Source organism: Phyllobates terribilis, unplaced genomic scaffold, assembly GCF_046119375.1.
Source record: "Phyllobates terribilis strain yellow unplaced genomic scaffold, ASM4611937v1 Scaffold_2__4_contigs__length_985480577, whole genome shotgun sequence".
In the NCBI taxonomy this organism is placed as follows: domain Eukaryota; kingdom Metazoa; phylum Chordata; class Amphibia; order Anura; family Dendrobatidae; genus Phyllobates; species Phyllobates terribilis.
In genome coordinates this window covers 447384702-447400927 of record NW_027362762.1, presented here as the reverse complement: position 1 = coordinate 447400927, position 16226 = coordinate 447384702, and positions in this window count along the sequence as shown.

Genomic DNA, 16226 nt, shown 5'->3' with positions numbered 1-16226 from the left:
ATGTAAAGCAAAATTGCATAATAAATATAGGGTACTTAGTGAACTATTTTTAATCAAAAAAAGTATACAAGCCGTCCCACCAGCGGCAAGGTGACCCTTAATTGGGACGGTACCTATACTGCCTATATTAAAAACCTTACTGTATATCAAAGTTGAAGTAATGCATATAAAAGGGTAGACAAATAGGACCGGGTCCCAACTCCAGACCACCTAGGCCCGTGGTAAGCTACATATATACCAATCAGCTCAACAAAGGGCATGCCACACCCTTAAATTGCACAGAATGCAAACAAGTCAAAAAACCAGACAATGTGAACTGAGGTCTAAGATGGCAGACATACAAGAAACAGAGGCATGTTCACACTAGCAAAAAAGAAGCAAGACAAAAATATATCTCATACCCTACCATAATTATATATAAATGTAAAGCAAAATTGCATAATAAATATAGGGTACTTAGTGAACTATTTTTGATCAAAAAAAGTATACAAGCCGTCCCACCAGCGGCAAGGTGACCCTAAATTGGGACGGTACCTATACTGCCTATATTAAAAACCTTACTGTATATCAAAGTTGAAGTAATGCATATAAAAGGGTAGACAAATAGGACCGGGTCCCAACTCCAGACCACCTAGGCCCATGGTAAGCTACATATATACCAATCAGGTCAACAAAGGGCATGCCACACCCTTAAATTGCACAGAATGCAAACAAGTCAAAAAACCAGACAATGTGAACTGAGGTCTAAGATGGCAGACATACAAGAAACAGAGGCATGTTCACACTAGCAAAAAAGAAGCAAGACAAAAATATATCTCATACCCTACCATAATTATATATAAATGTAAAGCAAAATTGCATAATAAATATAGGGTACTTAGTGAACTATTTTTGATCAAAAAAAGTATACAAGCCGTCCCACCAGCGGCAAGGTGACCCTAAATTGGGACGGTACCTATACTGCCTATATTAAAAACCTTACTGTATATCAAAGTTGAAGTAATGCATATAAAAGGGTAGACAAATAGGACCGGGTCCCAACTCCAGACCACCTAGGCCCGTGGTAAGCTACATATATACCAATCAGCTCAACAAAGGGCATGCCACACCCTTAAATTGCACAGAATGCAAACAAGTCAAAAAACCAGACAATGTGAACTGAGGTCTAAGATGGCAGACATACAAGAAACAGAGGCATGTTCACACTAGCAAAAAAGAAGCAAGACAAAAATATATCTCATACCCTACCATAATTATATATAAATGTAAAGCAAAATTGCATAATAAATATAGGGTACTTAGTGAACTATTTTTGATCAAAAAAAGTATACAAGCCGTCCCACCAGCGGCAAGGTGACCCTAAATTGGGACGGTACCTATACTGCCTATATTAAAAACCTTACTGTATATCAAAGTTGAAGTAATGCATATAAAAGGGTAGACAAATAGGACCGGGTCCCAACTCCAGACCACCTAGGCCCGTGGTAAGCTACATATATACCAATCAGCTCAACAAAGGGCATGCCACACCCTTAAATTGCACAGAATGCAAACAAGTCAAAAAACCAGACAATGTGAACTGAGGTCTAAGATGGCAGACATACAAGAAACAGAGGCATGTTCACACTAGCAAAAAAGAAGCAAGACAAAAATATATCTCATACCCTACCATAATTATATATAAATGTAAAGCAAAATTGCATAATAAATACGGCTTGTATACTTTTTTTGATTAAAAATAGTTCACTAAGTACCCTATATTTAGCTTACCACGGGCCTAGGTGGTCTGGAGTTGGGACCCGGTCCTATTTGTCTACCCTTTTATATGCATTACTTCAACTTTGATATACAGTAAGGTTTTTAATATAGGCAGTATAGGTACCGTCCCAATTTAGGGTCACCTTGCCGCTGGTGGGACGGCTTGTATACTTTTTTTGATCAAAAATAGTTCACTAAGTACCCTATATTTATTATGCAATTTTGCTTTACATTTATATATAATTATGGTAGGGTATGAGATATATTTTTGTCTTGCTTCTTTTTTGCTAGTGTGAACATGCCTCTGTTTCTTGTATGTCTGCCATCTTAGACCTCAGTTCACATTGTCTGGTTTTTTGACTTGTTTGCATTCTGTGCAATTTAAGGGTGTGGCATGCCCTTTGTTGAGCTGATTGGTATATATGTAGCTTACCACGGGCCTAGGTGGTCTGGAGTTGGGACCCGGTCCTATTTGTCTACCCTTTTATATGCATTACTTCAACTTTGATATACAGTAAGGTTTTTAATATAGGCAGTATAGGTACCGTCCCAATTTAGGGTCACCTTGCCGCTGGTGGGACGGCTTGTATACTTTTTTTGATCAAAAATAGTTCACTAAGTACCCTATATTTATTATGCAATTTTGCTTTACATTTATATATAATTATGGTAGGGTATGAGATATATTTTTGTCTTGCTTCTTTTTTGCTAGTGTGAACATGCCTCTGTTTCTTGTATGTCTGCCATCTTAGACCTCAGTTCACATTGTCTGGTTTTTTGACTTGTTTGCATTCTGTGCAATTTAAGGGTGTGGCATGCCCTTTGTTGAGCTGATTGGTATATATGTAGCTTACCACGGGCCTAGGTGGTCTGGAGTTGGGACCCGGTCCTATTTGTCTACCCTTTTATATGCATTACTTCAACTTTGATATACAGTAAGGTTTTTAATATAGGCAGTATAGGTACCGTCCCAATTTAGGGTCACCTTGCCGCTGGTGGGACGGCTTGTATACTTTTTTTGATCAAAAATAGTTCACTAAGTACCCTATATTTATTATGCAATTTTGCTTTACATTTATATATAATTATGGTAGGGTATGAGATATATTTTTGTCTTGCTTCTTTTTTGCTAGTGTGAACATGCCTCTGTTTCTTGTATGTCTGCCATCTTAGACCTCAGTTCACATTGTCTGGTTTTTTGACTTGTTTGCATTCTGTGCAATTTAAGGGTGTGGCATGCCCTTTGTTGAGCTGATTGGTATATATGTAGCTTACCACGGGCCTAGGTGGTCTGGAGTTGGGACCCGGTCCTATTTGTCTACCCTTTTATATGCATTACTTCAACTTTGATATACAGTAAGGTTTTTAATATAGGCAGTATAGGTACCGTCCCAATTTAGGGTCACCTTGCCGCTGGTGGGACGGCTTGTATACTTTTTTTGATCAAAAATAGTTCACTAAGTACCCTATATTTATTATGCAATTTTGCTTTACATTTATATATAATTATGGTAGGGTATGAGATATATTTTTGTCTTGCTTCTTTTTTGCTAGTGTGAACATGCCTCTGTTTCTTGTATGTCTGCCATCTTAGACCTCAGTTCACATTGTCTGGTTTTTTGACTTGTTTGCATTCTGTGCAATTTAAGGGTGTGGCATGCCCTTTGTTGAGCTGATTGGTATATATGTAGCTTACCACGGGCCTAGGTGGTCTGGAGTTGGGACCCGGTCCTATTTGTCTACCCTTTTATATGCATTACTTCAACTTTGATATACAGTAAGGTTTTTAATATAGGCAGTATAGGTACCGTCCCAATTTAGGGTCACCTTGCCGCTGGTGGGACGGCTTGTATACTTTTTTTGATCAAAAATAGTTCACTAAGTACCCTATATTTATTATGCAATTTTGCTTTACATTTATATATAATTATGGTAGGGTATGAGATATATTTTTGTCTTGCTTCTTTTTTGCTAGTGTGAACATGCCTCTGTTTCTTGTATGTCTGCCATCTTAGACCTCAGTTCACATTGTCTGGTTTTTTGACTTGTTTGCATTCTGTGCAATTTAAGGGTGTGGCATGCCCTTTGTTGAGCTGATTGGTATATATGTAGCTTACCACGGGCCTAGGTGGTCTGGAGTTGGGACCCGGTCCTATTTGTCTACCCTTTTATATGCATTACTTCAACTTTGATATACAGTAAGGTTTTTAATATAGGCAGTATAGGTACCGTCCCAATTTAGGGTCACCTTGCCGCTGGTGGGACGGCTTGTATACTTTTTTTGATCAAAAATAGTTCACTAAGTACCCTATATTTATTATGCAATTTTGCTTTACATTTATATATAATTATGGTAGGGTATGAGATATATTTTTGTCTTGCTTCTTTTTTGCTAGTGTGAACATGCCTCTGTTTCTTGTATGTCTGCCATCTTAGACCTCAGTTCACATTGTCTGGTTTTTTGACTTGTTTGCATTCTGTGCAATTTAAGGGTGTGGCATGCCCTTTGTTGAGCTGATTGGTATATATGTAGCTTACCACGGGCCTAGGTGGTCTGGAGTTGGGACCCGGTCCTATTTGTCTACCCTTTTATATGCATTACTTCAACTTTGATATACAGTAAGGTTTTTAATATAGGCAGTATAGGTACCGTCCCAATTTAGGGTCACCTTGCCGCTGGTGGGACGGCTTGTATACTTTTTTTGATCAAAAATAGTTCACTAAGTACCCTATATTTATTATGCAATTTTGCTTTACATTTATATATAATTATGGTAGGGTATGAGATATATTTTTGTCTTGCTTCTTTTTTGCTAGTGTGAACATGCCTCTGTTTCTTGTATGTCTGCCATCTTAGACCTCAGTTCACATTGTCTGGTTTTTTGACTTGTTTGCATTCTGTGCAATTTAAGGGTGTGGCATGCCCTTTGTTGAGCTGATTGGTATATATGTAGCTTACCACGGGCCTAAGTGGTCTGGAGTTGGGACCCGGTCCTATTTGTCTACCCTTTTATATGCATTACTTCAACTTTGATATACAGTAAGGTTTTTAATATAGGCAGTATAGGTACCGTCCCAATTTAGGGTCACCTTGCCGCTGGTGGGACGGCTTGTATACTTTTTTTGATCAAAAATAGTTCACTAAGTACCCTATATTTATTATGCAATTTTGCTTTACATTTATATATAATTATGGTAGGGTATGAGATATATTTTTGTCTTGCTTCTTTTTTGCTAGTGTGAACATGCCTCTGTTTCTTGTATGTCTGCCATCTTAGACCTCAGTTCACATTGTCTGGTTTTTTGACTTGTTTGCATTCTGTGCAATTTAAGGGTGTGGCATGCCCTTTGTTGAGCTGATTGGTATATATGTAGCTTACCACGGGCCTAGGTGGTCTGGAGTTGGGACCCGGTCCTATTTGTCTACCCTTTTATATGCATTACTTCAACTTTGATATACAGTAAGGTTTTTAATATAGGCAGTATAGGTACCGTCCCAATTTAGGGTCACCTTGCCGCTGGTGGGACGGCTTGTATACTTTTTTTGATCAAAAATAGTTCACTAAGTACCCTATATTTATTATGCAATTTTGCTTTACATTTATATATAATTATGGTAGGGTATGAGATATGTTTTTGTCTTGCTTCTTTTTTGCTAGTGTGAACATGCCTCTGTTTCTTGTATGTCTGCCATCTTAGACCTCAGTTCACATTGTCTGGTTTTTTGACTTGTTTGCATTCTGTGCAATTTAAGGGTGTGGCATGCCCTTTGTTGAGCTGATTGGTATATATGTAGCTTACCACGGGCCTAAGTGGTCTGGAGTTGGGACCCGGTCCTATTTGTCTACCCTTTTATATGCATTACTTCAACTTTGATATACAGTAAGGTTTTTAATATAGGCAGTATAGGTACCGTCCCAATTTAGGGTCACCTTGCCGCTGGTGGGACGGCTTGTATACTTTTTTTGATCAAAAATAGTTCACTAAGTACCCTATATTTATTATGCAATTTTGCTTTACATTTATATATAATTATGGGAGGGTATGAGATATATTTTTGTCTTGCTTCTTTTTTGCTAGTGTGAACATGCCTCTGTTTCTTGTATGTCTGCCATCTTAGACCTCAGTTCACATTGTCTGTTTTTTTGACTTGTTTGCATTCTGTGTAATTTAAGGGTGTGGCATGCCCTTTGTTGAGCTGATTGGTATATATGTAGCTTACCACGGGCCTAGGTGGTCTGGAGTTGGGACCCGGTCCTATTTGTCTACCCTTTTATATGCATTACTTCAACTTTGATATACAGTAAGGTTTTTAATATAGGCAGTATAGGTACCGTCCCAATTTAGGGTCACCTTGCCGCTGGTGGGACGGCTTGTATACTTTTTTGATCAAAAATAGTTCACTAAGTACCCTATATTTATTATGCAATTTTGCTTTACATTTATATATAATTATGGTAGGGTATGAGATATATTTTTGTCTTGCTTCTTTTTTGCTAGTGTGAACATGCCTCTGTTTCTTGTATGTCTGCCATCTTAGACCTCAGTTCACATTGTCTGGTTTTTTCACAATCAAAGAGGATGCATTGCAGGCGGAGCACAATGAGATGGAGCAAGGAACCATTCAGGGTGGTTACACACAGCCCAGCCTCATCTCATCCCAATGTGGATTGGGTGACAATGAGGAAGAGGAGGAGGAGGAGGAAGAAAAGGAGCTAGTTTCATGCGCTATAGACGGTACTACCTGCACAACTGTCATACCGTCAGTTCAACGTGGATGGCCTGAGGACAGAGAGGAGGAGGAGAGCAAGGTCACTCGTCCTCTTGGTGAGGACACGGAAGTCTTGCCTGTTAGCAGTCTGGCACGCATGGCTGAGTTTATGTTACGCTGCCTTTCCCATGACCCTCGCGTTCTCAAAATTTTGGGTGACAGTCATTACTGGTTGGTGACACTTCTAGACCCACGCTAAAGGAGAACTTTATATCTCTTATTCCTGAGGCGGACAGGTCTACAAAAATGGGGCTGTACCAGAAGGCCCTTGTTGCAAAACTATAAAAAAAAATTCCCATAGTTCATTGGACAACCAAGGACTACAGGCGAGAGAGACGCAACTCCAATCCAGCAAAAGCAGGGGAACACTGTCAAAGTTCTGGGAGAATTTTCTAAGCCCCTCGAATCGCACAGGTCCTGAGACACGGGGTACTCTCACAAGGAGTGCAAAGTTTGGGAAGATGCTGAGGGAGTACCTTGCCAACCGTACCAACATCCTCCGTGATTCCTCTGTGCCTTATAATTATTGTGTATCCAAGCTGGATACGTGGAATGAACTGGCTCTCTACACCTTGGAGGTCGTGGCCTGCCCTGCCGCTAGCGTTTTATCAGAGCGGGCTTTTTGTGCCGCTGGTGGAATTATAACTGTTAAGCGCATCCGCCTGTCAACTGAAAATGCTGACAGGCTGACTCTTATAAAAATGAACAAGGGCTGGATTGGGCCAGACTTCTCAACATCACCGAATGATAGCAGCGTAGCATAAACTCAAATCCAGTGTCTTTTTTTGGGAGGTGTATTCCCATGCACCTTTTCACACCCACACATGGGTATATGCTTCCTGATTTTGGCTATTTGCTCTTGTCCTCCTCCTTCTCCTCATCCTCATCCTCCACCACCATAACACCAGGTTGACCGTGGTCCGTGATGCAACACCCACATAATTTCTTTGAAGGGTGTTTATGATGCCCGTAAAAAAAAATTTTTATACAGTATGTTCATGTATTCCCCCCAGGAGTAAATGTTTGTCAGCCCATACACTTAGTGCATGGGCATTACAAGTTTAGGAGACCCGCTCCTTTCTAATGGGAACATTTTTTTATGAGGCCCTCTAAGTCTCTTCCAAGGGGCATTGGAGTGCCTCCCAAATTTTGGCAGCCCTTGCATTCACTGCATAGGCCAACACTATGGGAGTCTCTCTCCTTTCTAATGGGAATTTGTCGTTACTGTGGCCCTGTTTTATGTGTCTTTAAATTGCTAGTGGGGTTTTTCCTAAATTTGTTCAGCCGTTGGACTCACTGCATACCCTATAACTGTATAGCAGACCCTCTCCTTTCTAATGGGAACATGTCGTACTCATTACTGTGGCCCTGCTCTATGTTTCTTTAAATTGTTAGTGGGGTTTTTCCTAAATTTGGTCAGCTGTTGGACTCACTGCATACCCTATAACTGTATAGCAGACCCTCTCCTTTCTAATGGGAACATGTCGTACTCGTTACTATGGCCCTGCTCTATGTGTCTTTAAATTGTTAGTGGGGGTTTTCCTAAATTTGGTCAGCCATTGAAGTCACAGCATGGGCATTACCACGATAGGAGACGCGCTCCTTTATAATGGGAACATTTTTTTTACTAAGACCCTCCTCTATGTCTCTTCAAAGGGGTATTGGGTTGCGTCTGAATTTTTTGCAGCCCTTGCAGTCACTGCATACGCAATAACAGTATAGGAGACCCACTCGTTAATAATGGGAACAGCAAAGCATAGCCGGCTGATGGCTCTCTAACAATAGCGAGGGCCAACTTTAGGCCTTTTAAGAATGGTAAGGGCCGCCTGATGGCCCTATAAAAATAGGCTTTGTGACTTTCAGAGTCCCTCCATCAAAAATGAAACAGGATGTGTCTGATGATGTGTCACACACCACATGGCCGGATAAGGTTGTGAAATGTTAAAATGACATTTCCCGGTGAATGCATTTGTCTTAGAAATAATGTAAAAAAAACAAAACAGTAGGATCTTTCTTTAGTATAAAAAACAGAGTCGCCAATGTAACCTCAATGTAATCACATTGTTCAGCTCCTGCACCTCCTCCTCCATCTCCGAAATGACCACATCAGTCACAAGCTGAAAGCACTTCAGCACTGCCTTGGCCAAGCGGCAACAGGCTGTGCTGAAGATAATATGCTAAATGCTTAGGTGACAAACCGCCCAGCACTGCAGAGTTTGCCACTAGGTCCAAAAGGGAGGGAGGCAGAGGGAGCCCAACAGATGGGCATTGGGGAGGAGCTCTCTGAACACCTGCCAATTAAATTGTGATAAAGTGTTAAGAGTAGCATTAGTCCCCTCCGTGCTGTGGCTTGCGCGGACCCATATATTGTGGTTTAGGCTCAGGAGTGTAGCCGGCGTAGTAGACCTAGCACTGGGAGAGACAATGATCCCATCTTGTTTATGCAGTGTGCTAGGCTGGTGTTTTTTGTTATGAAACATATATTTTTGTTCGCCAGGCGCATGCCCCATATTTCTATTGCTATCGAGAAGAGTTCGAGGAGTGTCTGTTTTTTTGTCAGTCCTTGCTAAGACCAATAAGGAGGCCATAAGTCTGTGCTCCACTGGGTGTCTAGTATCGCTGCATAACCTCCCAATTCTGCCGCCCCGGTGAATAATTTTAATTCAATGTTGAACGTTTCTGCTGACATGAATAACGTGTGACCGTTGAACGATTATAAAAAGGTTTTCCACTCTAAGTCCGCCAGTAGCTGCCTGTTGATTCTGATTCTGTGACTCACTTTTGATGTCCCTTTTGTAGCAAGTGACGAGCAAAAGCCCTGCCAACTGGCATCACCCGGCTTGCAAACACGAGGAGGCCTAGTAACACTTGCATGTGCTGTACCGTAATTTTCCGTACTGTGCAAAATCCCTCGATCAGTTGGAATGTTTTTTGTATTTTTTTCCTTTGGGAGGCGGGACAACCTTGCCATAGTGTCGATTTCAATGCTTAAGAATGACAGCTTTGTTGTGGGGCCCATGGTTTTTGCTGGGCATAAAGGGACTCTGAATGGTCGCGAGATGTTTATGAATTCGTTCAGTAGTGATTGGCATTGGTTTGAGTTTTTGGGTCCGACGAATAGGAAGTCATCTAGGTAATGTGTGAAAGACCTATTGCCGGTTTCGTACCTCAGTACCCATTCAAGGAAGGAACTGAATAGTTCGAAGTAATAGCAAGATATTGAACAACCCATTGGGAGGCAAGTGTCAAGTAGTCGTTGTCCACTTGGCAGCCCAACAGGTGGTAGCAATCTGGGTGTACTAGTAGGAGGCGAAAGGAGGATTCTATGTTTGATTTAACGAGCAGCACTCCCGGCCCCGCATCGTGTACTAACATTACTTCTCTGTCAAAGGGCGCGCAAGAGACCGAGGCATCTTCCGACGAAATACCGTCATTCACGGACTCTCCTTTGGGTTAGGACAGATGGTGGATCTTTTTTGAGGATTATTCCCAATGGGGAAATTCTCAGGTTGCTGAATGGTGGTTTGGCGAAGGGGCCCACTATTCTGCCTGGAGCTACTTCTTTTTGGATTTTTTTTCAAAGTATTTCAGAGTCCTCTCTTGCTGATTTAAGGTTACTGGAAAAGGTGGGTGATTTATTGAGTTTGAATGGGATGAAAAAACCGTATGTGAAGCCAAAACGTAACTGCCCTGCTGCGTCTTTTTTAGGATATCGGTCTAGCCAGGGGCCCATCGCGGTTACGCTCACTGGGGTCCTTGGATTCTGACTGTGGGAGTTTAATTGATACTTTGCTTGTGGGACGAGAACATCTTGCTGTGGTGTGGGCTCCCCAGCAGGCTGAGCATTCATGTTTGTATCTGCATAAGGTGTAAAAATGACAATGTCCCTTGTTATACTGCCAGCAGGCCCCTGGTCTACATAGAAGCACTGAATTTTGGCCTGCTGCTGCCGGTTGTCCAGTAGTCACTGTTGGAAAGGGATGGTGTTTTTGTGATAGCATTAGTCGTAGCCAAGTGTCAGTTGCTTTAACCCCCCAGCCTAGCTTTAGTTGCAGGGCCAACCGCCTCCGGAACTCTTCGTTCTAGCGCCACCATGCTGAACCGCCGTGGGCTTTGTATGAGTTATATACCGTATCCTGGTATATGAATAGTTCAGAACGGCGTTCCGGATGCTTTTGGCCCATAATGCAATCCAGCACTGAGAACGCTTGTAACCAGTTGCTTATTGTTTTTGCTACCTTTAGTCTGTGTTTTTCGAACTGTCTGTCGGCTATCCTTCTCTCTTTGTCTATAGTATGCTGGTCAGCGGATAGAAGTGACCAAATGTCTATGTACTCATTATTCCTTATTTTTGTTTTACTTTCCTCATCTATGTGTGATCCTAATGGGCTAACCCCGCAAAAGAATGCGTCCTTATGTACACCGGCTAATCTCTGTGTCACTTTTGTAGTGTTATTTGCATTGCCTGGCGGCACTGATAGTTGTTCAACTAGGGCCTTAAGGGCCGCTATCAAGTGGGTGTTGCTATTTCCCATTCCAGTTATGTCGCACTCACCCGTGCCTGCGGCTGGAGGAGGGACTCCGATGTGTGGAGGTACTCCGGCACCAGTCTCTTTTGGGATGAGCGGCGTGCCTCTGCTTGAAGTCCTGCGTGATGACGTTGAATAATGCAGGCTGAAAGCTCTAGAGGGTGCCCTTACCTCACTTCTATCACCCAGAGGATGGGATCGATGTGATCGGCTGTCGGTACTCACCAATGTGCTCGACATCTCTGATGTTGCAGATGGTGAGCACCACCTCGAGAACCGAGACCTGTAACCCTTACTGTGGGATGCCAATCTCCACCGTGAGTGCGAAGACCGCTTCTTTTGCGGTTGACGTGTGTGTGAGGATGTGGACTGTAACATCCCTGGCGGAGTGCTTGCATAGTGCACCACCTCCCACTATGCAAGACCGCAATCTTACCTGTCAGTCCAGCCTGCAAACCTTGCTCCAGTTCATGCTGTGTGCATGTCTCTTGTCTGATTGCTTAGGACGGCGACCCGGTTACTTCCTGATTCTTATAGCTGCTGTGGGCGCACTCCTAATGCGTCCCCAGCCTATTGCTGTGAGTCACTGGATATTTAAACCTCCTCCACCCAGACGGACGCGCCTGAGCAACACCTTCACTCAGTTTGTCTTTTCAACTGAATTGCCAGGTCCTAACCTGTTTCTAGTCTGTTTCTGCCACCCTGGGGGCTGTATACCCAGGAATGTTAACTGCCTGTTTCTGCCACCCTGGGGGCTGCATACCCAGGCCTGTTTCCTGTATCTGTGACTTCTAGTCTGCTTCCGCCACTCTGGGGGCTGTATACCCAGGCTCGTTCTTGTATCTCGTTGCAGTAGCAGTTCCTGTCTGAACTGTATCCTAGCCTGTTACCTGTTTGTCTCTATGTCCGTACCTTCCTTTTTCCTGCAGTATCTGAACCTGCACCTAACTCCAACTCGTTGTCTCTGTACTTCTGTTTGTGAGTTTTGTGTCCACTCGCTACTTCATTGTAAGCACCTTGTGCGTATCTGGTTCTGCTTGTCCCTATTCCCTTCCTCCGTATCTACCTCCTGTGTTCTTGCCATCTTCCTGTATTTCCCAGTCTGTTCCATGTGAACAGAGCCCTGTCCTCTCTGCCTGCACCTTCAGCCTTGTTCTGCTCTGCTTGCTCACCGCGCCAGCGGTTTCTCTCTGCTCTGACTTGCCCACCGCTCCGGCGGCTTCTCTCTACTCTGCCTTGCCCACCGCTCCGGCGGTTTCGCTCTGCTCTGCCTTGTCCACCGCACCTGCAGTTTCGCTCTGCTCTGCCTTGTCCACCGCACCTGCGGTTTCACTCTGCTCTGCCTTGTCCACCGCTCCGGCGGTTCCTCTCTGCTCTGCCTTGTCCACTGCTCTGGTGGTTCCGCTCTGCTCTGCCTTGCCCACCGCACCTGCGGTTTTCGCTTCGCTCTGCTTGCTCACTGCACCGGCGGTTCCTCTCTGCTCTGCCTTGTCCTCCGCTCCGGCGGTTTCGCTTTACTCTGCTTGACTACCGCATCTGCAGCTCTGTTCCTGTCTCCCAGTCTGTACTGGACCCTATCCAGCCTGCGCTCCAACCTGCTAGTACCTCTCTGTCTGCACTCCAGCCGTGCTTGCCAGTATCTCCCTGTCTGCACTCCAGCCGTGCTTGCCAGTACCCTCCTGTCTGCATACCAGCCGTGCTTGCCAGTGCCGACCTGTCTGCCTACCAGCCGTGCTTGACAGGACCCACCTGTCTGCATACCAGCCGTGCTTGCCAGTGCCCACCTGTCGGCATACCAGCCATGCTTACCAGTATCCACCTGTCTGCATACCAGCCATTCCTGCCAATACCCACCAGCCTGTATGCCAGTCTAACCTGCCTGTTCCTGCATTCCCCGGTGTGGGTCAACAGCTGTGACCGGGGTCTGACCTGGAGTAGCACCTGGTCCCTCTGCTCGGTTCCTCCTTGGTTCACGGAGTCGACTGAGCCGCCGTGCGACCTTGGTCGGATCGGTTGATACTTAGTTACGCCCCTCCAGGCACTCCTCGGTTCATGGTACAGTGGGATCACTAATCATGCTCACGACAGTCAGTCCGGGCGCGAGCGTAACATGGACGTTTCTTCGGAGGAACTGCGGCTAGTAAGCCTGGTGTCTCTCTCTCCACGAGGGTGTATGGGGGTTCTGCTACGTTTATGGGTGTCCCGCTGGGGCATGTGGGTAGTACTTGTGGCCAGCTGGTGGGTGTAAGGGGCACGTTGAAACTGAGGTGATCGTATGTGAGTTGCGCTGCTGTAGTTGCGGGGTTAAGTGCGTCCGTCGCCGCGCAATTGCTGTTGCCGGGATGAATGGATGAAGGCTGGGCTACTGTCATATCTGGGGGTGCCGAAGTATATACGCTCCCTGCAGCGCCTGTCAGTGGGGTATTGTTGTGTGAGGTGTTTTGTGTACTTTTACTTTTATTTTTATTCTTCCTATTGGATTTTTTGTGATTTGGCCCAGAGGGGGCGGTAGAGCACAGCTGCTGGTAGAGAACTGTAAACTAGTGCTCTGCTCTGCCTCAGCTTCTGCTGTGTGATGAGGGGGCGGGGACTTCTGGCCTTGAGACCGGCAGCTTCTGCTGGGCAGCGGGGTGCTGTTCCTGAAGCGCTCTGGAGGGCGGTAGTGTCGGCCGGACCGCTGCTCTCCAGGGTGCTCCTTCGGCGTAGACTGGAGCCAGGTAGGTATGAGGGGTGTCAGGTTTGGGACAACGTGGCCGCCAGAGAGGAGTGTGGGCCTAAAGCATGCGCCGCGCTGGCTGCCGCTGCCTGGGCCGCAGCATGCAGTGCCTGTCTGGGGGATGAGGGAGGCAGCTGGGCTCTTACTCTAACAGGATCCATGTGGAACGCTGGCGGCAGGTGCAGACCCAGTGCAGGCACCGCGCCGACCACTGACTGTGTCGCATCGCACGGCACCTGCCTCGGTGTGTGGGGCCGCGTTCCTTCCCTTTCCATCGGCGGCTGGTGCAGCGCTGGATATAGGCCTGCGCCCGCCGCTAATGGAAAGGTATGGAACGCGGCCCCCCACACCCAGGCAGGTGCCGCGTGATGCGACACAGTCAGTAGTCGGCGCGATGCAGCTGCCGCCCGCATTGCATCACATGGAGCCCATCTGGGGGGCTCCTGACTCACCACATACACCGGCGTCGGGCGCGGGCCTATCGGCAGAGCAGAGTGTCCGCTGGTGCCACAGCACGCAGTTAGTCGGGCAGCATGGTGAGAGGGGGCATGCACGGAGAGGGGGCCGCCGATGGCATGGGTCCTTCGCCGTGAGGGGACTGTGGGGGACAGGCCGACACTACGGGGAGTGACATTAGGAGTGGGGATTCAGAGCTGGGGACAGGAGGATGAGCGCTGAGCCCAGAGATGAGGGCCAGCACTCGCCCCCCCCTTTGCAAACCCAACCCGCAGGGCCTCAGCAAGCTGACCTGTTCCATCCATGAGACACACTCGATTCCAGGGCCACCAGGGAAAGGGAAGGAGGGTGGAACATCACCTTAATTATATATCCATGGGACGGCTTGTGACAACCGTCTCTTTCACTTTATTGGTCCCTTCAGGGACTTCCTATTTTTTCTGGTCAGTAAGGGACAGCGGAGGAGTCCACCAATTGCCATGGCCTTGGGAGGGGCCACCGCAGTCAGAGGCCCTCTCCTTATTTAGTGCAGAGCCAGGCAAAAGTATCAACTCACAGCTGTCTGTTTTCCCTCAACTGCTCTTATAAAGGAGACCACACATCATTTTTTTTTTTACTTATTTATTAATTTTAACTGTCCAGCTAATCACAGCCATGCCATTACTTGACATGGCTGTGATGGAGCCGGAAGTGCCCACAACCTTAAAGCTTGTTGATTGACTGCGTTGCAGCCTTTCAACAAGCTTTATTAGACATCTGGATCTGAACAGGAAATGGGACATACAGTAAGAAGACAGTTTTCAGGGTCCAATACTGGACACTAGTTCGGGTTCACTCATCCCTACTGTTAAACACCGTTGGAAGCTGGTTTAAGCCAGTCTTCAAAAATCAGTTAGCTTTTTTTGTACCTTACATATCCTTTTGTGGTAATGTACTGTAATTTCCTCTTTTCTGTGGGTACAATAAAAACTTCTCTCTTGGTACCTGAGACCAGACAAGCCTTGTACACATGCAGCCATGGCTGTGTATGTTCTTGTCTCTGATGAATCATTCATAATTTGACCATCACTAGCAAATCTGGAGACCCCTTGTGTCTCACCCCAAATTAGTTCTTCCAGGAAAGGGGTTTCCACAATACTAAAATCAATCATTTGACCTTGTTGTTTTTCTTGTATGTGAAACACGGATTACTCATGGATACCAAAGAGCAGCAACTCAGATGACAAACTCAGATAGAAAAAGAATGTTTTAATTGTACATGAAATTTCATGGATTTGTGAATGAGGTGTTATTATAGATTGTAGGCTTTTTTGAAGAGGTTGGTTTTCAGGTAGCCCTGGAGGATTTTGAAGGTCGAGGGGGGACAATCTGATTAGTTACAATAGTAGTTTCCATAGTATAAGGGATTCATGGGAGGCATTTTGAAGATGATAGTGAGGAACAGACAGGAGGAGATTACTTATCATCATCATCATCACCCTTTCTAACATATTTGATGAGTAAAAAATGTAATTAATTCACTATATGTTTCAAATCACATGGAACCAAATAGTGAATGGCTTAATTTGTACTTACAGTTCTTCTTAAACAAAGGCTGATGAATGTAGGGTTAAAAATCAATATTTTAAAAATATTTTAAGAGAAGTGCTTACCACTGTTACATTAACACCAGCTGTGCAGAGGGCTAATAGCAAAAGTCTTTAATAATGTCTAAACCTGTCTTGTCCCATCTGGACAATATATATATTTTGATACTTAACCATACATTGAAAAATGCTTTATGCTTTCAATATATTTTCAATTTACAGTTGGAATAACAAAACCGATTGTCATCTATATTTCATAACTTATTTTAGCTATAACCAAAATGTACAATTTTCATTTCTAAATCTTTTCAGTGTTGTTAGAAATATGAACACGAAAAAGTGGCTCTTATGTCAAATCAACATTGGGGTCGATTTAGCGATGTTGTAATGAGATTTTGGTGTAAATACAT